Source organism: Mytilus galloprovincialis, chromosome 3 (assembly GCF_965363235.1).
Source record: "Mytilus galloprovincialis chromosome 3, xbMytGall1.hap1.1, whole genome shotgun sequence".
NCBI classification, from domain to species: domain Eukaryota; kingdom Metazoa; phylum Mollusca; class Bivalvia; order Mytilida; family Mytilidae; genus Mytilus; species Mytilus galloprovincialis.
In genome coordinates this window covers 9,313,884-9,339,825 of record NC_134840.1, presented here as the reverse complement: position 1 = coordinate 9,339,825, position 25,942 = coordinate 9,313,884, and the positions used below count along the sequence as shown (strand labels likewise).

Here is a 25,942-nt window from a genome sequence, read left to right as displayed (position 1 = left end):
AAGTTGTTGATTCCTGTACCCACTAACAACAATGTCCCTAAGTATTAATCAGCTTTTCAGGTTTGAATGGTTTTACACATATTTGGGGCCCTTTATAGCTTGCTGTTCAGTGTGAGCCTAGGCTCAGTGTTGAAGACCATACCTTGACCTATAATGCTTTACTCTTATAAATTGTGACTTGGATGGAGAGTTGTCTCATTGGCACTCATACCACATCTTTCTATATCTTTTTAATTGAAAAATAAAACAACAACTATGTCCTTAAGTATTTATAAATTTAAATTGAAAAATAAAACAGACTGCATACGTTATAAAGAATTTCCAACCATACTATAAGTATAAGGTACTATTAAGTAAAAAACAATGTTATAAAAAAAAAAGAAATAAGTTCATTGAATTATTCTATCAATTTATATTGCCCTATTAAATATGTTAGGCTTCCATGCCTAGCCATAGAAATTCTTTTAAGTAATTGAGGTATATAATACAAATAATTTGACAAAATGTCCAAGAGGAAGAACATGAATATTACAGAGAGTCTTTTGGAACACACCTGGTTCCATCGCTAGCACAGTCTGGTTCACTGTTGCAGGCACCAAGTGTTGGTATGTCTAAACATTTCTTCCATATAGAAGTAGCTATAGCAGTATTCATTACATATCCTGCTGTTACACACAGAGCTGAAATACAAATGTCTATAGTTATTTAACAGTCCAATCATAATTTCTGTCAAAAATGAGCAAATAAAATTGAGAATGGAAATGGGGTATGTGTCAAAGAGACAACAATCCAACCAAAGATCAGAAACAGTCAAAGGCCACCAAAAGTACACATGATAAAAATGAAAATGGAGAGCTATGTTATCATTGCCAGATAGGACAAGTATCTCAAGATGTAAGGATAAAGTTGTTAACAGTTACAGGTCATCTTGGGGCCTTCAACAATAAAAACGAAAGCATCATCTCTGATTGAAAGCCTCACATAGCTACAAGATGACAAAATGTGAAACAAAAGATAAAACCAACAGCTGGTTATACTACAACAACCACTGAATAACTGGGATTACCACATACAGAATGTGGCGGGTCAATCAGTTTTGTGATCACTCAATCTTTCCAAACCTAACATATAAGTTTTGACACATCAACTGGTGACATCAGGGTATGTTCGTAGTCTATGTATATGTTATATGAACTTGAAAATAGATTTTTTTTCAAAAAAATTGATTCTCATGTGTATTCCACAGGCACTTGTTTCAGAAGAAAAAAATTCCTTTATACCTTAAAGGGGCACTAGCTACGAGATATATCATTTTCTGTGCTTTATTTTGTAATTCATTTGATTGTATAGCTCAAATTTTGGGCACCATGATTGGTTAATAAAATTATCTATCTATCTATGAAAAACCTAGAATTTGATTAGAATCGGTAAAGGGGCACTAGCTGTCAAATTCATGTTCACCGATTCTAAGCAAATTCTCATATTTGATTTATAACAATGTAAAACATTTTCCCAAACTATTAAAAGTTTAAATAAAACAATAAACAAGGCACAGGCATGAAAATACGTAGCTTCCTTTCGTGTGTATTTGAGTCTAGACGCCAACTAATTATTTATCGAGTTGTCCTTTATAGTCATCCGATGACCATACAAGCTATACATATAGATATAAATAGATTAAGCAAACACGTGCTGTTGAATTATTCTAGGTCTATTTATTTTCAAATTACAGATAAAAAATAAATGTTTATCATCGTTTTTACCTGTATTAGAATGTTTATTTGTGGATCGAATCAGTCAATCAAATGATTTACCTTTGTTCCACTTTCAATGTTGACATTCTCTTCCTTTAAAAAATAACTTTACACATACAATTCACGTGTTATCTATCTCAAGCTAAGGGGTTAAATTAAAGTTCGCATGAATACGAATACAAGGAGGTCGAATTATTCACTTGCAAGTGAATATGATTCATTATCAATGTTTTTTTGCTTATTTCGACAAAATTGAACGTTATTGTCTACTTAAAAGGAATTATTATTTCACTATTTGTATTTCATTACTGATTGAGCCAAAGAAAATAATATATTAGGTTTTTCATATATCTCGTAGCTAGTGCCCCTTTAATATGTGTTATATTGTTAAAGTTATATAGGGACAAAAATTCTGAGACAAGTGCCTGTGTTGATTCTGATATTTTTAAAGCCAACCTTCACCAAGCTTTTTAAAAAATGGCATTTTGATATTGCAAGACCAGTTTTTATTTGTTTGATGACCAGGTAAATAGTTAATGTCTCAGTGCCATAAATAGACTGAAAGATGGTAAAAAGTTTCAATTTCAGAAAGTATTGTTTGAGCCAAAACTCAAATCTTTTTTATGCTTGGTTTCATTATGCCTTATAGGATGGTAAAGAAGCCTTATGATCTGTATGTCAAAAGGGTAAAAGTCACAGTCCCAATTCATAGACTAAAATTTGGCAAAAAATGTTGGATGAAGGCCAATGAGCCATGATTTAAACCTTCACCGAAATTATCTTGACTATGCTTCTAGGAAAACCTCACTTATTTATTTAGGTCAGTAGACCAAAAATCATGGTTACAGATTTTATAAACTGAAAATTGGGGAAATGTTGTATTTGATTTTTGTTGTTGTTGTTGTTTGTATATTCGATCTTACAGGAGGAATGGACACATGAGAGGAAAACCTCCATGATTAATTTTGATGTCTATGGGTCCAAAGGTCAAAGTTACAGCAGAGATTGAAAAACAGATTTGTCTGTCAGACAGACAGTTAGCCTGATCTCGACCTCATTCAATGGATCAGTGATCAAGGTAAGAGTTAATACATAGTTAGGTCCATTTCTCAAATACTATAAGCAGAAGGTAAACTATATTTGATATATGAAATGATTGTAATGGGTAAATTTCAGTTCGGCAGGCTTCGTCTGACCTTGACCTCATTTTCATAGTTCATGGGTCAATGTTGAGGTTTTTTTTTTGTGTGTCTGTTTTTCAATGCTTTAAGCAATATGTATACTATATTTGGTGTATCAAAAATTGTAAGGTGTATATGTTTGTCTGACTCAATTTATCTGACCTTGAACTCATTGTTACTGATTTTAATACAACAAAAATTTTTGCGGTCGTCATATATTTGGTATCATGTTGTCGTCGCCGTCAGCGGCATCCGAAGACGGATAGTTTCTGGATAATTACTTTAGTATAAGTAAATAGAAATCAATAAAATTTTAACACACTGTTTATAATCACAAAAGGAAGGTTGGGATTGATTTTGAGGGTCATGGTCCCATCGGTTTATGAATTAGGGGCCCAAAGGGACCCAAAACATACATTTATCTAGTTTCAGGACAATAAGTTGTGTGTTTTAGTATTTCTATTACTCTGAAATTGTACCATAATATTCATACTATTAAGTAGCAGGTTGAGATTTATTAAAAAAAAAAAGGGTAAAAAAGAAGCATTTTTTCTAGTTAACAGACAATAACTTAGTGTTTAAGTGTATGGATCTCACTGAAATTACACTACAAGGTTTTTACTACAAAGAAAAGGCTGAAATTGAGTTTTGGGTTCTTGCTCCAAGGGGGGTTTCAATAAGTGAGGGGCCAAAAAGGGGCCCAAATAAGCATTTTTGTAGTTTTTAGTCAATAACTTGTGTTTAGGTGTATAAATCTCTCTGAAATTATACCACAAGTTTCCATACTACAAAGGATGGTAATAGGGGGTAATGGAACAAATCAATAAGCAATTAGGGGGAAAAAGGGGGGGAAACAAGGGTTTTTCTGGTTACTGGACAATTTATACAATTTAAAAGTAGTGCAAGGTAGGTAATCCAATTCAAATTAAAATTTAAAGAACACTGTTATATATATGTTTGATTACCTCCCTTACACTGCTTGAAAATTATGTGAAAGGAAGTCTTGAGATGTGTAGCTGTATTTACAGACTTTACTGTTAATTAATATTAATTTTAACCATGACTAAGTTATTTTATATTTTAATACTTTATGATATATTTAAATGAATAGTTATTGTTGCCATCTTAATTAGAAATTTGAATTGAGATTATTTTTTGGAATAGGGGATTGGCGGAGGTAAATAAAAAATGGGGAGGGGTGGGGGCAAACATTTTCTCATTTCAGATTTCAGAAATTAAGAAGAATTTTTCATCAAATATTTTTTTTGAGGAGATTTATATTCAACAGGTGTCAGAAACCTTTGCTGTGTCAACTATTTAATCACAATCCAAATTCAGAGCTGTATCAAGCTTGAATTTTGTGTCCATACTTGCCCAAACTGTTCAGATTTCAACCTCTGTGGCCGTATAAAGCTGCGCCCTGCGGAGCATCTGGTTATAAATGTTAAGTGTCTGTAATGCGTTTAGTAAAACCTTTATCTTTAAGACTTCCAACATAACATCAATTGTCAAGGGGCAGATCCAGCCATTTTAAAAAGGGGGTTCATAACCCACATGTTCCCATTCAAATGCATTGATCGTCCCCCCCCCCCCCCCAACCCCTTGGATCCGCCACTGGTCAGTTAAACAGGCGACACATTTAAGCGTGTGCACTCTTGATTAGAATATTAGCTCCTTTTTTTCCAACAAAATTCAACAAATGTACTTTATATTAAACGTAAATTACTTCTGGAATTATGTTTCCATAAATAGTTAAACATTTTAAAAATATAACAGTTAATACAAAAATGAATATACATACATAATATAACAATATTTTTGGTGAAACTATCAGTATTTACAGGACACGTAGCTTGTGGATGAAAGCTGTAATAGTCGGGATACAATAAATGGCATTCTCCTGTTTGGATCAACAATACAATACACAACACCATTCTGTATAACTTCATTCTGACAGAGAAAACAAAATTAAAACGATACAAAAATACAATGCTTAATATAAACTTGTCATATGTTCTTCCTATTTATTTCTTCAAAATAGTGTATAAATAATTAGATGATAAATGGATCTTTTCACTTCTCTGGCATGTCCTCGTATCACCAGAGCTGTAATATTCACTCATTCTAATATCTGACTTTCGAACAGCGGTATACTACTGTTGCCTTTATAGATTCATTTTCTAATATAATTTACTCCTGACCTTCCATCGATTCATCCTAAATTCATCCCAGCAAAACTGCTTTAATAAGTAATTGATTGGTCTGGGAACATTATATCTAACACCTATGTTCCTGATTGATATACAAATAAAAACTAATAGTATGGTTGTTAACTATACGCCACTGACGACTAGAATGGGAAAAATTATAGGCCATCGTACGGCCATCGACAAAGCGCATAACCTATACTGTTAGCTGTTAAAATGTGAAATTACACAGAAAACAAAGAAATCCAACGACTCGAGAACCATGAACAACAGACAGGCACGTAACAAATCTGACAAGGCATGTTTATATTAAAGCGCTTAGTAGATTCATCCCCTAACATATAACATGATGTAACAGAACATTGTAACGTTCAGTTGGAAATCTCTTAAGAGCCTTGGACAAAGCGCACACTTAAATAATAAATTAGCTTTACTCAGAGTCGGCATAGTATACAAACAAGGGCAAGACGTAAGCTCTAATGAGCTTTTAACCGACACATAACACAAAAGACACAGAACAACTGTGATAAGACAAAGGACACAATGTAAATTAAAGACGTCATAGTCTGAGAAAAGCACGACTTATTAATAGAAAATGGAATATTTTATGGTATAACAAGAAATAATAGAACATGTACTTTTTGTAAAAATGATATAGAGGATGAATTTCATCCTCAAATGTCCACGTTTTCAAGGTTTTAGAACAATTTATATTAAGCCATTTTATTGGAAAAAACCGTCGATGTACAAATTTATTAAACTGATGAGTACTAACAATGTAAAAGAGTTGTGTAATTTAGGTAAATTTATATTTAGATCTTTTAAGCTTAGATCTGAAATGTTAAAATAATGTTTGTTTATTATTACAACACCTTCTGCTGTCACATAGTCTGTGTTTATGTATGTATTATATGTATTATTGATGTTGATATAATTGTATACCTATAGTTTATATAGACTTTACTGTCACCATCATATGGTGTTATCTCAACTTGTACGATTCGCTCGTGTATGTAACAACGTATTAGATTTTAGCGAGAGAAATTTATGAATTACTGAAAAATTATTACACCAGGGTTCTCGATATCACAAACTACTCAAAACATATACTAAATTTTATCATCGGTATAAGGAAATAATTCGTAAATATAAATCAACATGCAGACATCTTATACGTTCAGGTATTTCACATCAAATCTTTTATGGTAATATTCTTTACAAAGCACAAAAATGTCAGTATTCACCTAAAAAGCTTACAAAACCTTTAAACAGAATTATTAAGAAGGGATATAGTTACGATACTGTTGTCCGGTCATTAAAGATATCGTATTTTTTGGTTTTAATATTGATTCACTTATAGGGTCTTTGCATCGGAACTAAACACATTTATTTAAAAAAAAAAAAAAAACGGTTGTCGGCATGACACGGGCTATGTTCTTCTCATATATTTTATGATAGTATGATACTAAACCCATAACGGGAGGGATCGTGCCTAATATTCATTTGATGAACAGAATCTTTCAATCAGTTTAATTGAGGTCTGGAGCTGGCATGTCAGTTAACTTCTAAAAGTCTGTTGTTATTTATGTATTATTGTCATTTTGTTTATTTTCTTTTGTTACATCTTCTGACATATGACTCGGACTTCTCTTGAACTGAATTTTAATGTGCGTATTGTTATGCGTTTACTTTTCTACATTGGCTAGAGGTATAGGGGATGGGGGGTCTCTTAAACATGTTTAACCCCGCCGCAATTTTGCGCCTGTCCCAAGTCAGGAGCCTCTGGCCTTTGTTAGTCTTGTATGATTTTTAATTTTAGTATCTTGTGTATAATTCGGAGTTTAGTATGACGTCCATTATCACTGAAATTGAATACATATTTTTTAAGGGGCCAGCTGAAGAAAGCCTCCGGGTGCGGGAGTTTCTCGCTACATTGAAGACCCATTGGTGGCCTTCGGCTGTTGTCTGCTCTATGGTCGGGTTGTTGTCGCTTTGACACATTCCCCATTTCCTTTCTCAATTTTTATTTGGTAATAAAGATATGGCAGTGGCTATTTGACCGGCACCGGCAAAATAGCAAATTTGCTATTTAGCCGGCTTTAATTAAATTATATCACACTGGAATTAAAATGTAAGAATAATAATTAAATATCAAAATTTTAATATATTTAAAAACTTTTGTTACTGTTACGCATATAAACTTAAAACTTTTAACTATAAAATTAAATATATTTTAAAAATCAAAATACAACTCTCCTTCAGAAAAAAATCTAGCATGTACCTGTATATGACTTGGGGCAAATTTTATGTAATTTGAAAAATATTACAAACAAAATGAACTGAATATGGGCAGGATATGGGTGAGTACAGTTTCAGCATTCTTGAACATAGGCGGATCCAGGGGGGGGGGGCCTGGGGGGGCCGGGCCCCCCTTTTGTGGGAAAAATTTGGTTGATTATATAGGGAATCATTGAAGCATGACTGGAGCGGGGCCCCCTTATGTCAGTCAGCGGCCCCCCCCCCCCCTTAGGAAAAGTTCTGGATCCGCCACTGTTGAATGATTCACCTAAATATAAATATCAAGAGTTGGTGACACCATCTGCTTGGGCATACATCCTGAAACAGTTTTCACTTAGGTCTGAAGGAAAACTGGAGCAGAAAGAGAGTGATGATAGAGAAATTATATGGACAGCTACAACAAGCCAAGGCAAAAGAAACTCATCATAGATACCAGGACTAAATTTAGTATATACGCCTGACACGCGTTTCGTCTACAAAAGACTCATCAGTGACGCTCGAATCCAAAAAAGTTAAAAAATCCAAATAAAGTACGAAGTTGAAGAGCATTGAGAACCAAATTTCCTAAAAGTTTTTTCCAAATACAGCTAAGGTGATCTATGTCTGAGGTAGAAAAGCCTTAGTAATTCAAAAAAATCAAAAATTTGTAATCAGTAAATATATAAATATAACCATATCAATGACAATTCAAGTTAGCACAAAAAGTGCTGAATACTGGGCTTGTGATACTCTCTGGGAAATAAATCTTCACCAGCAGTGGCATCGACCCAGTGGTTGTAAATAAACTCATCATAGATACCAGGACTAAATTTAGTATATACGCCAGACGCGCGTTTCGTCTATAAAAGACTCACCAGTGACGCTCAAATGCAAAAAGTTAAAAAGACCAAATAAAGTACGAAGTTGAAGAGCATTGAGAACCAAAATTCCTAAAAGTTTTGCCAAATAAGAGTCGATTCAAAAAGTTGCTCTTGTATGTTTCATCAAAGTATGCTTCTCCTGTGTAGGCATATAACTCAAACTAAGAGAAGTTAATCACGAACATTTGTTTGTTGCTGAAGCAGTGTCAGATCGTTGGAAGATTAACACAGTCAGGACATCTTATAGATTATTTGATGATATATCAGAAACCCAGTTATCAGTGTGTTCCATCATATGTACACCAAAAAGAGTGAGGAAAATTTCTCAAAGCACAAAATACAGGGAGACACAAATTCTGTTACAACAAATGGCTAGTCTTGCATCCAAAGCTACTGGTGGGCGAATATCAACAGAAATTAGATGTTACTCAGAGCATTACAATTTTTTGGAGTCATGGGAAGAAGTGTATGGTTCTTGAAGTTCTAGAATCTGATTCTATGGAAAGTACAAGTTCAAGTGGCAATGAACATGAACAAACAGACGTGCATGTTTATGAGGATATTGAAGACATCAATGATGATTTAAATGTAACAGATAATAAAGAAAATGATACTAATAATGTTCATATATTCAAAAATTCACGAAAACTAGTTTCGCAAGAAGAACGAGATACCACTCAACAAGAAGAACATCTACTGGATTCTAGTTGTTATTGATCGCGTGTTTCGCATATATTACTTCCACCATGCCAGATATGAAGAATCGTGGAAGGCCAAAAGGTTTAACCCAAACTGTCATCGGTCTTCAAAAAAAGCGTACCCGAAAAAGCAATTGTGCACCAATTTATAAGAAAGATCCAAAGAAATCGGAATCCTTTTATTAGACTGGTTTGTTGTAAGTGATTTGGCAAAAAATGTTGTTGATAACAACATTTAAGGGGCTCCTGGGTATAAATCAATTTTTTTTTTCTAATATAGGATTTCGCTATATTTTTTTATAAATGAACTTTATCATATACCTAAAAGAAAAATGAAATAAAAAGATGGGGTCACCGTTCATTTAAGCTCACAATCTGCCTCTGGAAAAATCATACATTTTTGTTAATGTCCTTTTTTTCTGTTGAACTAATAGGAGAAATAGATGTAATATCGAAATAAAAAAATAACCTAATTACAGAAATAGCTTAAATTTTACAATTATTTAGTTTATGTACAGCTTATTTGAAAACAATAATAAAAAATATAGGTCACTGATGAGTTAAAAAAGATATTTCAAATTTAATGCCAAAAAAAAAAAATGGCATTTTTGCACCAAAGGGAGATAATTTGGAGCTTTTTCAATGATATAAACATTTTAAAAGTCATCTGAGGCCAAACTGAATCAATTTTTTGGGTTGATTTTTGTACCATATCATAAAGTAATAACTAATAGTGTAATAAATAAAACTTGTAATGAAAAAATAAAGGTTTTTATTTTTTGCTGAAATTTTTGTACCCAGGAGCCGGTGTTCAATTCTGATCTCAAAACGAAGATAGTTCTTTATCCGATTTTCTATCCTTCTAATTATTGGCAATTTTACAAAGAAATTAATTTAAAAAAAATATGAATGTATACGCAGGATGATGATCTTGTGAATTTTTGACTAATATTTTAGTAATTGTGAAATATTAAACTTCCAAGCTGGCATATAATTATGTATAGTTTATGAACTTTTTTTTATTATTATTACTAGTATTACTTATAAGTGGCATAATTATGCATGAGGCCTGTTATGATATTATCGTAAGAAAAATATGTCGATGTTTATCTTATTTCATGATCCGTTTTGTTTATTAACATTACATGTTCAATCAGTGTTCAAATCGCTCGAAATTTAGAACACCTCGCGTTAAAAAAATATACCAGGGTACCAAATACCGGAAACAGATATCGGCTGGTGATTTAGGCGGTTAAACGAAGAATGGATACTGTTACGGCCAGAAATCGCCTTTAAATTGTAGCCAACAAAAGACACAAATCAATAGTAAAATTTAACAATATTTATTATACAAAAGTTTACAAGAAGTATTACACAAATATTACTGTCAACTTAACTGTCAAAATATGAGTCCAATCTTTTATCTTTATCTGTATCCGGATATCTTTCGGAATCCAATCTGAATATTACGGTCACAATCCAGTATGATGTTGTTTGTAGAATAAAAGTGTCAATCCAAATGCTATGAATATTAATGTCTATCGATGTCTAAGTCCAAGTCCAAGAGTGAGTGTTTAACTTTAGTGTCTGTATATATATGTAGGACTCGGAGGTGCGATGGGGACGCTGAAGTGCGATGGTCACGCTGAAGTGCGATGGTCTACGCCGAAGTGCGATGGTCCTTTCGCTGAAGTGCGATGGTTTAGCAGGACTTTTAGTTGTTTTGACGTTTTCTAAACAACACGGATTTGCAGGCAGGTGGATAAGATTATTTAGATTAAGATTTATTGCGAACAAAGGAATAAAAAAAAAAACAAAAAAAAAAAAAAACAAAGTAACGAACAATTCAAGTCCAGAACAGTTTTGAGCATTAGAGGTTGAGGTTACAAAATAATTTATAACTAAGTCATGCTACAAATCATAAGGAACAAATCGGCTAAAAGATGATCTTGGTCTGCAGATTGGTTATCTAGCGTTCGGTGTTATGCCGCACACATTTTGTACGACCAATAAAATGTCTGGGTCTTTGGTTCAAGTATGTTTCACTAAATTATATGTGATTTTTTTTTTAAATAGAATAAAATTTATTAAAAGCAATCATATTTATCGAGTCGATATAATTTTACTTTATTATTGAGATGAATTCTGCTTTGTAAGAAAACTCGCACTACATATAAGTCTAATTGTATTGTTCTTACAGTATAAATCTTCTGCAACAGGTTAGTCTGCGGAATAGCGGAAAATCAGCTTATTCTAAAGTTTTCACAGAACTCGCGTCACGTTTCGCTATAAGTCAAGCATATATACATGTACTTGATGGCTTTCATTTGTCAAAAACTGTTACGATATTATATAAATGGATGAATGAGTGTCTTATGAGCAATTTCTCGGCTATGATATGACGAGAACAAGTTATATTTGATAAAATAAGATGGACCCTGCGTAGCTCTATATAGACCGACACGCTGAACCTTTTTTTTTTTGGCGCACTTGACATTTCCTCCAACTCGAATCGCGTATACTAAATTAATGCCATCTAACCCATTTTTTCTGACTCCATACTTCTCGTGCTAAGCGGATGATTAGCAAATTAGAATTGTATGTATTTTTTATTAGACCTGACTAAAAATTGAAACCGATCTCCCAAATGCGAAGCTAGAACGCTAACCACTACACCACACCTCATTCAATAGAGTTCTTACTTCAGACCATCGCATTTAGCTGGAATAAACCATCACACAGTTTCATTAAAGTCAACTTTATAGTTAGACCATCTCTGACAGAGCCGCCATCGCACTTCAGCGTAACCATCATCGCACTTCAGCGTAGATATTAACAAGTTAACGTCACAATGTTACCATCGCACTTCAGCGTGTTAACCAACGCTCTTCAGCGTACACCATCGCACTTCAGCGTGACCATCGCGGTTCGGAGTACCATCGGGGTTCCGAGTCCTACATATATAATTGTCAAGGAAACTTCTAGAACAATCTATACTGGAACATCCTAGAAAGTTACAATGGAAGTTTCTAGTAAAATGTAGAAGTTTATATAACGCATCTTTTATTAGGATCATTCTGGAAAGTTCCAATCATTCTGTAATTGTTCCAGTGATTTCTAAACTGCACAGTTCTAAGATTATTCTGTAAACAACTTCAATGTATCAGGCCATACAACACAAATTAGGCCAACATAAATAAATACAATAATTACAATATCATAACACCTCCCCCCTTAAAAGAAGTTTTAGTGTAACAAAAACTTATCATGAATAATATGAACAAAAATACATAGTATATACAAAGTGTTTTAATAAGCTCTAGATAAAGCATCTGCTATTACATTATCTTTACCCTTAATATGTTTTACAATTACATCATATTCCTGTAACAATAAACTCCACCCAGTCAACCTCTGATTCTTGTTTCTCATTTTATGTATGAAGGTGAGAGGATTATGATCAGTACAAACAAGAATAGGATATACAGTGGGATTCAAATATACATCAAAATGTTGAAGTGCTGACAACATTGCAAAACACTCTTTTTCAATAGTCGAATAATTTTTCTGATGTTTATCTAATTTCTTAGAAAAATATGATATAGGTTTCTCAACATTATCATCTGTCTCTTGATATAAAACAGCTCCAATTCCTACATCGCTTGCATCAACGGCAAGTTTAAATTGTTTTTCAAAGTCTGGAGTAATCAGAACTGGACTATTAATTAAAAGTGATTTGCTATTTTCAAAAGCGTTTTGACAATTTTCACTCCAGATGAATTTAGAATCTTTTCGTAAAAGATGAGTCAATGGTTGAACCACAGTAGCAAAATTTGAACAAAATTTTCTGTAAAATCCAATCATGCCTAAATATCTCATCAGTTGTTTTCTATTTGTAGGAGGAGGAAATTTGGAAATGGCTTCCACTTTAGCCATAATAGGTTTCACTTGACCTTGGCCAACTGTATGCCCTAAATAATCAACAGTGGCCTGACAAAATTCACTTTTACCAAGATTAACAGTCAAATTTGATTGTGACAATCTATCAAAAGTATCATACAAATGTGTTAAATGCTGTGCCCAGCTATCACTACATACAATTAGATCATCAATATAAGCATAACAACAGCTTAAATCTTTTATAACATTATTGATCATTCTTTGAAATGTAGCTGGCGCACTTTTCATGCCAAACGGCATTACAGTATATTGAAATAAGCCATCTGGTGTAACAAAAGCTGATATTTCACGAGCTCTCTGTGTCAGTGGAACTTGCCAATAACCTTTCAACAAATCAAATTTGCTCACAAATTTTGCTTGACCAATGTTGTCAATACAATCGTCTATCCTTGGAATCGGATAGGAATCAGATTTTGAGACTGAATTTACTTTTCTGAAATCAGTCACGAAACGAAAGGTTTTATCTGGTTTTGGCACAAGGAGACAAGGAGAGCTCCATTCACTGTTACTCGGCTCAATAATATCATTGTCAAGCATATATTTAATTTCTTTTCTCATAACTTCAAGTTTGAGTGGATTGAGCCGGTAAGGATGTTGCTTAATGGGAGAAGCATCTCCTACATCAACATCATGACAAACAGCAGTGGTTTTGTTTGGCACATCTGGAAAAAGATTTTTAAAAGAAAATACCAAAGTTTTTATTTCTTCTCTACGATCAAAAGACAGATGTGCAAGTTTTGAGTCTAAATTTGACAAAATTTCTGAATTTTTCAATCTAACTGTCTCTTCCAAAGTTTTAGAACTAAAAGGTGGTTCAATTACATCTGGTTTGTCATGATTGTTCTCAAATTTAACCATGCCTAAAGTGGCAACTGGTTTACTCTCACATTCATTAGTACGCTCAAAATATGGTTTTAACATATTAATATGACACACTCTGTTTTGTTTACGCCGACCTGGAGTTTTTACAATATGATTCAAATCATTGATTTTACTCTCTATTGTATAAGGACCACAATATTTAGTCTGTAAAGGATGTCCAGGGACTGGCAAAAATACAAGTACCTTATCACCAGGCTCAAAAACTCTATCCCTGGCATCTTTATCATACCATATTTTCATCTTGTTCTGTACATTTTTTAAGTTTTTCTGAGCAATTTGACAAGCAGTGTACAATTTTTCTTTAAATCTAGATACATAGTCTAAAAGATTCAAGTCATTATGTTCAGTGAGCCACTTTTCCTTAATCAATTTTAACGGTCCCCTTACAGTATGGCCAAATACCAACTCAAAGGGACTAAATCCAAGGGATTCTTGAACAGCCTCTCGGACTGCAAAAAGTAGAAAGTGAACTCCATCATCCCAGTCTCTGTCAAATTGAAGACAAAAAGCTCTAATCATGTTCTTCAATGTTTGATGAAAACGTTCTAAGGCACCTTGAGATTCTGGATGGTACGCACTTGATCTATACTGAGCAATCCCTAACTGGTACACGACTTGCTGAAATAGACCTGACATGAAATTTGATCCCTGGTCGGACTGTATAGACTTAGGAAGTCCTACTAATGTGAAAAATTTGATAAGAGCTTTGACAATAGTAGGTGTCTTGATATTTCTTAGCGGAATAGCCTCAGGAAAGCGAGTGGATGTACACATGATTGTCAATAAATACGCATTTCCAGTTTTGGTCTTTGGTAAAGGTCCAACGCAGTCAATTAGAACTCTGCTGAAAGGTTCGTCAAAGGCTGGAATAGGCAGAAGTGGTGCTGGTGGTATTTTCTGGTTAGGCTTACCAACAATCTGGCATATATGGCATGATTTGCAGTATTCTGCGACATCATTTCGAAGTCTGGGCCAGTAGAAATGCTGCAAGATCTTAAGGCAAGTCTTCCTTATACCTAAGTGTCCAGCCAAGGGGGTGTCATGGGCAAGACCAATAATTTCTTGCCTATAAACTTTAGGCACCACCACTTGGTATACCACTCTCCATTCCTCCTCTAGGGTAGCATCAGGAGGCCTCCACTTCCTCATTAAAATGCCGTCCTGATGGTAATAGCATTCGGCCACTTTGTCTGCTTCCTCCTGTGATTGAGCCCTCTTGCGGAGCTGAAGAACCTCAGGGTCTTTATTTTGTTCTTCGAATAAATTCTTTCTGTCTAATGAATGGCTGTTTACATCTGGCCATGGCATAATAACATTCCTGTTAACATTAGGTGGTCTTATTATGGCCTTTTCTGAGCTACCAGGACCTTCAATGTCGGCTAGGAAAGTGTCAGAAAGGTCCATGTAATCAAACTGGTTTTCTTGCAAATCCTCATCTTGTTGTTTTCTAGCCATCGCCCTAGTTACAACACAAGCTGGATACAATTCAGCATCATCTTCAGGTGATTTAACATCCACCACTGGTTCACTGGTAACAATTGGTTCAGCAACCACTTTGTTCCTAGCTAGATCATTTCCTAGCAATAATGTAATACCCTCTACAGGGAGATTAGGACGAACACCTACAATAACTGGTCCAGTTATCAAATCTGACTTCAGATAAATACGATGGAGAGGAACATCTATACAACCTAACTCTACACCTTGTAACAAAACGGAGGCACCAACAGAAGTCTTCTCGGACAAAGGCAACACACCTTCTAACAATAAAGACTGAGAAGCTCCAGTGTCCCGTAAAATCTTAATAGGCTGCAGAGTGGTATCATCAACAATAGAAATAAACCCATCAGACATAAAGGGTTTATATTCCTCCATGTAATCACAAAAACTGGACTTAAAAGCCTGACTCGCAGGACATTCCAACGTACTGGTAATATAAGGTGTCGTACAAGCACTGGACTTCGGCTTATTATCTCGTTCATTCTTCTTCTGGAGTCTAAAACAATCAGCCATCAGGTGACCATTTTTCTTACAATAAGCACAAATCAGTGACTTCTTCTCAAAAGTATCAAATTTTGGACTAGACATATTATAACTGGACTGACTCTTATTCTGTGCAACAGGCTTACTATCAGTACGCTCAGTGCTTTGATTTTTGTAATTTCCACTTGAAGAATTAACATTTTGACCCTTGAAACTTCTTTTATGTGAAAGGGTATAATTATCTGAAATTACAGCTGCATCATGTATTGTCCCAACAGTTTTGTCGTCTAAATGTGTTTTTAAGTCTAAATGAACACATTGTTTGAACTCTTCTAATAACATCAATTGTCTTAGGTTATCAAAATTGTTATCTGTTTTCTTTGAAGTAAGCCATTTATCAAATAGATCTTCTTTTTCCCGAGCAAATTCCACATAGGTTTATGAATCAAACTTTTTATAAGATCTAAATTTCTGTCTATATGCTTCTGGTACTAGCTCATAAGCTTTCAAAACTTCCTGTTTCACCGTGTCATAATCGGAACTTTTTTCTGATGGAAGTGCGGAGTATATTTCAGCGGCCTTACCCTCAAAAACACTTTGTAGCATTGTAGTCCAATATGGCTTTGGCCAATTCAAATTATGAGCAATTTTCTCAAACTGTGGAAAATATTTATCGACTGTTTTTTCACAAAATCTGGGAACCAAACGTATATTTTTTGCTGCATCAAAATATTCTGATTTCGACTGGACTTTAGTGTTGCTTTCTTCTTTGACCATTTCAATTTTCAGTTTTTCCATCTCTAGCCTTTCTCTCATTTCAAGTTCTTTTATTTTCTCCCTCTCCTTCATTTCCAGTTCTTTTAATTTAAATTCATCTTCTTTTTCTTTTTTCTCTATTTCCAATCTTTCCTTCATTTCCAGTTCTGCTTGTTTTAATTTAAATTCATGTTCTTTTAATTTGAGTTCATGTTCTAATTCAAGCTGTTTTAATTTAAAGGCGTCAATATTGTCTACCTTAAGTTCAAGAGCCTCTTCACCTAAAATTTCTGTGTCAACTAATTTGTCTATAACCAAATTTTTTATAATTTGTTTTCTCATAGATACTTTAAAATCTAATTTCAGATGTTTAGCGAGCAACACTAATTCCTCTTTCTTTAAATTATCAAACCCCTCCAGGTCTGGCGTTTTCAAAAATTTACCGGCATCAAATGCCATTTTGTAGAATTTTGTTGGCTAGTTATAATAAAAATTACTAAACAAATTTTGAATAAGATATTTTCAGTATCCCGGACGATCCCCCAATTTCTGTTACGGCCAGAAATCGCCTTTAAATTGTAGCCAACAAAAGACACAAATCAATAGTAAAATTTAACAATATTTATTATACAAAAGTTTACAAGAAGTATTACACAAATATTACTGTCAACTTAACTGTCAAAATATGAGTCCAATCTTTTATCTTTATCTGTATCTGAATATCTTTCGGAATCCAATCTGAATATTACGGTCACAATCCAGTATGATGTTGTTTGTAGAATAAAAGTGTCAATCCAAATGCTATGAATATTAATGTCTATCGATGTCTAAGTCCAAGTCCAAGAGTGAGTGTTTAACTTTAGTGTCTGTATATATATAATTGTCAAGGAAACTTCTAGAACAATCTATACTGGAACATCCTAGAAAGTTACAATGGAAGTTTCTAGTAAAATGTAGAAGTTTATATAACGCATCTTTTATTAGGATCATTCTGGAAAGTTCCAATCATTCTGTAATTGTTCCAGTGATTTCTAAACTGCACAGTTCTAAGATTATTCTGTAAACAACTACAATGTATCAGGCCATACAACACAAATTAGGCCAACATAAATAAATACAATAATTACAATATCATAACAATACACACAAGGAAGAGAACTGGAGAAGGGACTTCTATCCCACATGAACCAAAAGAAGTGAGTAACAAGTTAGGATAATCTCCATAGGTAGTTCGATGGCTTCCTTGTTATTTTCTCATGTCAGATATATATTTGTCAAATATTCATAACTGTTATATCCAAATTTTCAATGTTCAACATAACAGACTTATTAAAGAATAGGATTAAGATTAAACGTAAATAACTGTCAGCTTTGTTCTGATAATTTCCTAAACTGATGAATAACCAATCTGTGATCGTGTGTCTGTTATACAGAATAAATATGATTTTTGACATCCACGTATATTAGCTGAACACTAAGTGTTAAGAACTCTAACATCAATTGACAAATGTTCAAAAATGAAACACAAAGGCATAAAAAACTGAACACCACACATTCAATTGATGAACACGAAGTGTTAAGAACTCTAACATCAAGTGTTCAAATATGAAACACAAAGGCATTAAAAACTGAACACCACATATTCAACTGATGAACGCTAAGTGTTAAGAACTCTAACATCAAGTGTTCAAAAGTGAAACACACAGGCATTTAAAACTGAACACCACGCATTCAATTGATGAACACTAGTGTAAACATTTGGAACATCATTTTTGACATAGAAAATGCATTCGTTTTTTTTATTTGCAGGAATCGTTTACTAGATTGAAATGTTTGAATTAGGAACCAGTAGCCAATAATCACACGAGGTCATTTCTGCATGCTATAAAGTGTTGGAAAAAAGAAAGATGTAAAAAAGGTATGACAATATATGCATATTAATAGCTTATAGGGGTGTATCATTTCTATATCTGTATAATACCTTAGATCAAGAAATCGACTTTTGTAATGTATAATGTAAAAACTTGCATTTCACTGCCATAGAATTTCAATTTGTACTCTGGTATATATCGAATTTAAAGCATAACAACCATTGCATTTTTTGATGCTTTATGAAAGACTCTCTTCTATCAATTTTAAATTTTATTTTGCAGGATATGTAGGCACATAGACATTACATGTTGTGGAGGAATTTGACATTGGGAGTTGACAACAACACATAAAATGCCTCCAAGTTGATAGCTTTAAGTGAAAATGCACTGAGAAGTGAAGCGTACATTGTATGTGATCGTATAAGAACTGTTTGAATTTGCAAACTTTTAAACTTTCATTGTTACAAATATCTATATCATAAACTATCTACTTATCACATTGACATGCTTGTTGGTTAGGATACACATGATGTAGCAACTATCTAGACATGTAGGGGTAAATCAATATTTGTGATATATTGAAGTCAGTTTAAAAACATTATGTATGTGATTTCACTGGATATTACTTGTGATATCATAAGGTATTCTTGTGTACTTTTCTTTCTTATATATATATATATATATGCTCATTTGATTATATAAAGAATTACTTGTTAAAATATGTTTTATTGTTATATTTTGTCTGATTCAATATAGTTTTTATAACAGTTTAATTAAGTTTAGTACTTATGGAAAATTATGTACGCTTGAAAATAGAACATGTTCCACATTTGAACACCATCACTTTGAACACTTATGTCAACTGTTCTGAATGTTAACGTCTGGTGTTCTGAATCTTAACATTTTGGTTTTTAAACATGTTCTGCGTGTTCAAAAAGTGTTACATGGCTGTTGAACGCGTCGACGTATTAAGATTTAGAACATTCGGACACGTTAAATCGTTGAACACAAATGTTAAGGTCTCTAACATCATGTGTTCAAAAATGAGACACAAAGGAATTAAAAACTGAACACCACACATTCAATTGTTGAACACTAGTGTAAACATTTGGAACACCATTACACGTTCAAAAAGTGTTACAAAAAAGCGTTCAAGCAGTGTTCTATTTATTAACACTTAGATTTACAGTGTATAGTTTGAAGTGGCAACATTTATCTTGTGCTAGATTAAAACAACTTCCAAATGCAAAGAATTGGTTTTGTAACAATTGCAAATATGTAGTTTCTGTTGCAATTGCCCTACTGTTGTCAAATTTGAAATATTATACAAACTTGGATCGGTCATCTTAACTGTCACAACCTTTGGAAATTTAGAGTTGTACCAGTTCACATCAAAAATAACTATTTTCATTTGGCATATCTTTGTAATCTTTGCGCCGTGTTTGGAAATTTTAAAATTGTATCAGCGTCTGTGGTGTTCGCTTAAATTGTATAAATTTCGAGATTTAGAAAAAGTTTCTAGGTTTGAATATTTTGACATGATTCATTTGACATCGTGCTATCATTGAAGAAGGATATCTGTTATCCGAAATATCTAATATTTGTTCATTTTATAGTTATTTAATGGTGATGTTGTACCCTTTTTGACTTGTTATATATATATATATATATATATATATATATATATAGATTGCCTAACAATGTAATTTTAACACACTATTTAGTATGTAAATATAAGAATGTTTAAAATATTTACAAAATGATGAAAATAAACGCAATATTTCGCTAGACCAACTAGCTTTATCAAGCGTGCATCTATCCAGGTGAAATCGGATGTAGATGATAAGAAACTTTTGCAGCTCAACGTCTGTGTTGCACTGAACTGCCTTCAAAATAAGAAAATTTTGCAGCTCAATGTATATGACCTCTTGCATTTAGCTGCTTTGAAAATAAAAAATATTTTGCAGCTCAATGTACATGTTGCACTTGGATTTAGCTACCTTAAAAATACATAATTGGTAGTTGAAGTTAGCAACGTCCATTGGCCAATATTACGGGATAAAAAGGACGATGCTTTGTTTTAAATTATTCTTTATCTTTCCTGTATCTTTTTTCATCTTTTTCGTTAAGACCATCAGGTTCTAAAGTGTGGAGTTGGTGGATCCAAAAGTTTTCTCTTCTCCTTCTCGCCGTGGTGTCCCATTCGGTGTTGACTTCTATAATTTGGAAAGTGACATTATCAAAAGGATGTTTCGTTGAACGAAGATGTCTTGTGAGAGGACAGTTTTTGTTGGTTTTGTACGATGAACGATGGTTATTGAGCCGAATATTAAATTTGTCCATTGTTTCTCCCACATACTGAATGCCACAAGTGTCACATGTTAATATATAAATTGAGTTCTCCGTTTTACAGTTGGAATTAGAGTAGATGGTATAATTTTGTTTAGTAACGGAGCTGATGAAAGAACTGCTTATATTGGCAGCTTTACAACACAAACAATTCCTTCGACCACATTGTTTGTAGCAACCGGGCGATGGATTAGGCTGCTTGGTTAATACAGATGTCACTAATTTGTCACGGATGTTTTTAGGTCTTCTGAAGGCCATGACTGGTGGTGAAGAAAATACTTTTTTTAGATTTAAATCATTTTCTATAATTTTCCAATGCTTCTGAACAATGGATGACACATTTTTAAAATCAGGATGGTAAGTGAGTACAAGGGGTGTTCTGTTAGCTGCTTTATTCTTATCATTGTACTCAAGGAGTTCTTGACGACTAGTTTTGTTTGCTCTTTCGAAAGCGCTATCAATAATGTTGTTATTGTATCCTCGAACAACTAGATGTTTACGAAGTTGTCCAAGTCTAGCATTTTTCGTATTTTCAGTAGAGCATATTCTCTTGATTCGCAATGCCTGGCTGAATGGGATACCACGGGAGCAGTGTTTAGGATGGCAACTTTTAGGAGAAAGGAATTGATGTTTGTCCGTTTGTTTGGTATGAAGGTCCGTTATAATGGTTCCGTTCTTGATGTAACTCGTAGTATCGAGGAAGTTTATTTTCTCCATAGATGATTCATATGTAAATTTTATTGAATGGTGGAAAGAGTTGCAGTGTTCTAGAAATTCATTAAGATGTTCTTGTGAATCTGTCCATTTGAAATCAATATCGTCAATGAATCGGAACCATGATAAGGGCTGATATGGAGCACTAGCCAAGAGGCGTTTTTCAAGTTGGCCCATAAATATGTTGGCATATGACGGGGCCATTTTTGTGCCCATACTAGTACCGTCTATCTGGAGATAGTGTTTTTCATTGAAAGAGAAGTTGTTATTCTCCAGTACTAGTTTCAGAAGTGTAACAAGGCACTCAGTAGGAGGATTTTTTTCACTACGAGTGTTCCATGCCTCTTCACAGGCTGCTATTCCTTCGTCTTGTGGAATGTTGGTATATAAAGAAGACACGTCCATGGATGCAAGTATAGTATTGCTTGGTAAAGGATTAAGGCTTTCCATTTTCTTGAGATAATCAGTTGTATCTTGAATGAATGATGGTAGTTCTTTCACATGAGGTCTTAGATGATGGTCTACAAATTCTGATATCTTTTCAGTTGGATGACTATTCGCTGACACAATTGGTCGACCTGGATTGCCCGTTTTATGTATTTTAGGCAACATATAGAATCGTCCGGCCTTTGCTTCGTTCTCAAGAGGTCGGAGATAATCAAAGGTGTCATTGTCTATATGCTTTTTGTCGAACATCTCTTGAAGGATGGTGTTGATCCTTCGAATAGTATTAAGCGTTGGATCTGTGGTTAATTGTTTATAAAAAATGGAGTTAGAAAGTTGTCGATTCCCCTCTGCTATATAATCTGTTTTATCCATGACAACCACAGCGCCCCCTTTGTCGGCAGGTTTTATTACAATATCCTCTTGATCTTTTAACGCTTTCAAAGCTATACTTTCTGACTTGGATAAATTATAATTTCTTGTATTTGTTATACAGGACTTTATATCAGACCTCACGTAGTTAATGAATGACTCCAAGTTATCATTTTTGCTCTTTGGTGGTTTCCATGAACTTTTTTTCCTAAATTTTGGGATGGGCGTGACTTCTTCATTGGTGTCAGTATCTGAATCTGTTAATCCGGCTTCTTCAAGGTTTTTCTTGCCCCTATTGTAGAAAAAATCTTTCAAGCGTAAACGTCTAGCGAATTGGTCTAGGTCTTCGTCTAGCTGAAAGTTATTTACAGTTGATGGGATAGGACAGAAGTTTAAACCTTTACTTAAAAGAGATTCCTCAGCACGTGTAAGTTCTTTAGATGACAAATTTACAACAATGCTTTCAGTTTTTTGTTTCCGTCTTTTAAATTTTCTTTTTCCAGGGATCTTATGGTTTGTTATATTAATATCATTCATATGCTGATTTAAATGGACAGTATGAATTTTATCTCTTTGAAATTTATTCCTTTGTTTTTCTTTATGTTTTGATAGTTCAATTTGTTCAATATCTGCGAGGCGACGTTTAATTATTGCTAAATCGTCACGAGAAATGTTACTATTGTTGATGATATCTGATATTTCATTTACAATTTGTTTGTAATTTGTGGTTGTAAAAGAAAGTAACAGTTGAAGAAGCTGGATTGAACAGTTAAACAGAATTTCATTCCAACGGCTCATGAATCTTTTGGATTTATGTCCCGGTGCCTGGGGACTCACTTTGATGTTTAAACCTTTTGGTACAGTTTTACTTTGAATATAATTTTGTAAGTTAGATAAATATTATATTATATCAATGATGTTTAAATATTTTTTTTCCATAAACAACCAAAAATAAAAAATAAAAAAAAAGTGTTGCTAAACTTTTTTGGCTTAGTATAATGATGTTTAAATAATTTTTTTCCATAAACAACCAAAAATAAAAAATAAAAAAAAAGTGTTGCTAAACTTTTTTGGCTTAGTATATATAGTTGTTTATGGAAAAAAATTATTTAAACATCATTGATATAATCCTTACTTTTACCTGTAATTTAAAACAGTCGTACTTTTTTTCCTGATGATTGATTTCGCGCCATTTCAGCTTTGGACGTGTATTTAATGTTTTGCCTTCTGTACCTGTACTTTTAAAACGATATTAAAAATTTCCTTTTCACTAACGTTTAGAAACATACCATTGGTAAGAAAAACACATACACCTTTGAAAAAATTGCATTGGGCGTCAACCAGGCCTCCCCGAAGATGACCGTCAGAAAGCTCTTGGAATGGTTGATGCCTGAATGAGTGTTGTTGACATCGTGGCTCGATTCAATGTGCATAAGGCAACAGTTTAGAGACTAAAAAACAGATATCGACAAATTGCAACTGCACAGGATAGGTCGATATCTCGTAGACAAAAAAAAAAAAACTATCGTCAAGGGAGGAGCGCTACCTTCGCTTTACGTCAACACTCATTTCTGCATTTTGACCCTTCCGCGCTCCATACAAAGAAAATCCTAATGAATGTGATCTCATGAGTGATAAACATTCATGTTGCTTCTGACATGTCATAATTTCATTATGTTATTATTAAAATTATATGTTGTGATGATTTTGTAATAAAATAAAATTTCACATTTTTGTTGCTAAACTTTTTTGGCTCAGTATATATACTAAGTCAAAACATAAGTATAAAAGGATAAAGATTTGTATGCTGGAAACTATAGGGTCATTATTTGATATACAAAGACCGTACCACAAGTTTGAATTCATAGTATGACTCTGAACTTAACGATTTTACATGCAGGGTTTCATCTCTGCACTACTCTTCCCCTGTGGATTTCACCAAATGAAATTAATTTTATTAAGATAGTATGACATCTTCATGGCAAATGAATGAAGTAACACAAACTTTTTTTATCCGTTTCCATTTAAAAACATAAGTTATTTCTTATTGATTATGAGTAAATTCTAAGATCAAATACAATCTAAGCATGTCGATGTTTACTTTGTTGTTCTTTTTTTTCTTTTTCATTATTTAATGAAGAGTATGGATGACTTTTTGAATGTATGTTAAATATATTCTCTAGTACATCATGAAGTGTAAAACGTAAACAAATTATATCTTGTTGTTTCTTCTATTTTCTTGCCGCGTTTCTTGTAATTTTTTCCTGTCTTGACGCTAATGGATTTCCGTTTTTTATCCTAAATTCGTTCTACACTTCGATATCTGAAAATCATATAAAATGAACCACAGTGACGGAAATAATTAGTCAGTACGACTATTTAAAATAGTTATAACGACTTCAAAATAAGAACCAAAGAAGATGATGGACATTAAAACAAAAAGTTCTCTTTAAAACTAGCAAATTTACTAAAGGTCGGCATAGTTGTAGCAACAGTATGTATACGTAGCTTTATTTTGGAAATAGCATACATTTTTCGTTAAAAACAGACCATTCGTAGCCTCGGTGAACAATATAAAGAACTAATGTATAATTTCGACCATTAATAAAACAGTCTTTGTTGAAATTCCTCGAAAATTCAAAATAACGTTAATCTTATTATTTACCTGATGCTTGAATTTTTCTATTTTTTTCTAGACTTCTAATACACGATGTAAAGTAATCATTTAGATATACATGATTAGATTACCGTTTCGGACACTTTGATGTGTTCCGACAAATAGCCGTCAGTCAGGTTAACGTAAGGTTAAAGGATGTTACATTGGTAATATTACACCTCCGACTTTCCGGAGTTGAATTAAGTTTTTATATCTGAGGCCCCTGTAAAACAGGCAGAGATCCGTTTGTCCCAAAAATGCGCCACAACTTTTTTCTTCAATGCTACGTTTGCGCCAATTGTTTTAAAATTACATACTACGGTATCATTTGCGCCAAAAAAAAAAAAAAAACAAAAAAAACATACGATTGTGCCAATTAGAAGAAAAATTACTTTCCTCCTCTTTTATTCTGACTTGGACGGCAGTTTACACGGCAAATATTTCCTTTTCTGAAACAAACTGTCTGCTGCTGTTGCATGGATCTTTCCCAATTTGATGTATGAAGTAGCTTGTAACTTCTATTGTCCAAAAACACAAACATTGAAGGATGAAATGCATAATAAAACAGTTTATAGTGATTCCTGTGGAATGTTTCTGCTCCATTACTGTTACGTCTTGCGTAGACGTATAGTTTCATCCAATACGGATGGTGGGAAGTGTTGGCCATCGACATATGTGTATAACACATAAAAAGCTTCTATTTTCTTCTCTTTTGGTAGATCTTGTAATAAATATTCAGCAAAGCAATAAGTTTTCTCCTCATTCTGTACATGGCCTATCTAATGTGTTATGTATTACTAAGTATAACATTATTGAGGTAGAAGGCATCTGTTTAGATGAGCATTTTATTCTACACTAAAATAGTCAAGCAAGTTACATATTATATATCGCGACAACTGTGGTAGGTAACGGTCTCGGCGGTACCATATGGTTTTCCTCACTTTGAGGTTACAGTTC

At 33.5% G+C, this 25,942-nt stretch overlaps 1 long non-coding RNA gene across 1 annotated transcript; it reads right to left on the bottom strand.

Annotated features, from left to right (window-relative positions):
* Positions 1-392: 392 nt before the first annotated feature.
* Positions 393-25,101, bottom strand: LOC143067144 (uncharacterized). The gene is made up of 3 exons (XR_012975860.1): positions 24,995-25,101; positions 4,737-4,885; positions 393-680 (listed from the first exon to the last, which is right to left on the bottom strand). It is a non-coding gene; the product is annotated as an uncharacterized LOC143067144 (long non-coding RNA).
* Between the last annotated feature and the right edge of the window lie 841 nt (positions 25,102-25,942).